Here is a 1,597-nt window from a genome sequence, read left to right on the forward strand (position 1 = left end):
TCCTTCCAACCAAAACCATTCCATGACCTTTCCTCTCACTCATGCTCCTCTTGATTCCCAGTTCTCACTGGTTTTGGTGGGTTTGGGTGCTGAATGAGGGCAGTGCTGCTCTCAGGAGCGGTGCTCGGTGTCCCACACCCAGGGGAGGGCACTCAGCAGTTGCTCACAGCTCCTCTCTCCATCATTCCCTGCATCTGCTGCAAGGACTGGGAGGCCAAATTTCTTCAGCCTTACCCTGATGGGTTTTCCAGCTGTCYGTGAAATTATATTTTTATATATARAYTTMTTTARTATTTTCTATCTATTTTARTATTTTCTATATTAAAATTATATAGAATTCATATTTGATTAAATATAAAACATTTAATACCTATATTTCAAAAGGATTTCAATGTAGATACTAAATATTCTTGTTCTCTTGTGGGATTTCAGATCCCAAAGGGGATTTTGGGTGCAGTCCTGGCAAACCTTCCTGGCACCCACACAGGTTGTACTGAACTTACTTCCCTGGGTTTAGAAAAGCTGTGATTGTCAGGTGACATTTGGGGACACATTGAACCTGCCCCAGTAAATGAAACACAGCCTGGAAATCTCCCCCAGATCCTGGACCTTACTGCCCACGTTTTTAACCATGAAGATGGACCCTGTTGTGGGGCTGACCCGGCTGATTTACCCAACCCTGAAGAGATTTGAGTCACGGTTTGGGGTTAGAGCGGGACAGGAACTGTTCCAAACAGACCCTCGAGGTGTGACCCGGCCGTTCTGGAGGTTTGGGGCGGTCAGCAGGGTGGATGAAGGGTGCCAGGGAATGGTCCCAGAGTCTCTTTTTTGCCTGGAGAGACCTAGGGGTGGTGTGGAATGCCCTGAAGTGCCCGTGAGCCGCTCTGGCATGAGCAGAGCTGACAGCACTGCCCAGGTTTGTGCTGGTGGGTGTTCTGAAGCTGCACAAACAGAATCAGGATTAAAAGCACCAAGGGACAGGATTTCTGTCATTGAAGTGTCACTGTCAGAGAGGCAGAGGATGGAGACACTGGGGTGAGATGTCTCAGGTGACACTGATGGTGACAGAGCCTGGGGCAGAGGACAAAAATCTCATGCACTGTAGAAATGCAGCTGGGGGAAGGTTTTGAATTCGAGGTCCTGGTGGCCCTGGCAGTGCTGGTTTAATGCTTGGGATGATGATATTAAAGGTTTTTTTCCAACCTCAGTGATTCCATGGTGGCTGAGACGCTCCTGTCCATCAGACACTGGGGAGTACAAAATCCATTTATCCATTCCTTGGTGCTGGGATTTACAAACCAAACCAATAACGAGCTGCAAAGTGCTTCCTCTGCAGGAACCAGCAGGGAAAGAGACCACACAAAGTGACCCCAGACCCAAATTCTGAGGCTTCATTTGCTGTTGTGGCCGGGCAGAGCTGTCAGAGTGCCTCGGGAAGGGCTGTGCTACAACAGGAGGGAGATTCAGAGCTCCCACCCAGCCCCACAGTGATGTGGGGTGGTTCTCAAAGATGCACAGCAAAGGGGTGACCCCAATCCCACAGAACCCATAGGAATGCTTTCCATGGCTCCCACAGGGGTCTGAGGAAGTTTCTGGA

This window comes from Malurus melanocephalus, unplaced genomic scaffold (assembly GCF_030028575.1).
Source record: "Malurus melanocephalus ecotype Western Australia unplaced genomic scaffold, MMel_1.1 scaffold_943, whole genome shotgun sequence".
NCBI lineage: Eukaryota > Metazoa > Chordata > Aves > Passeriformes > Maluridae > Malurus > Malurus melanocephalus.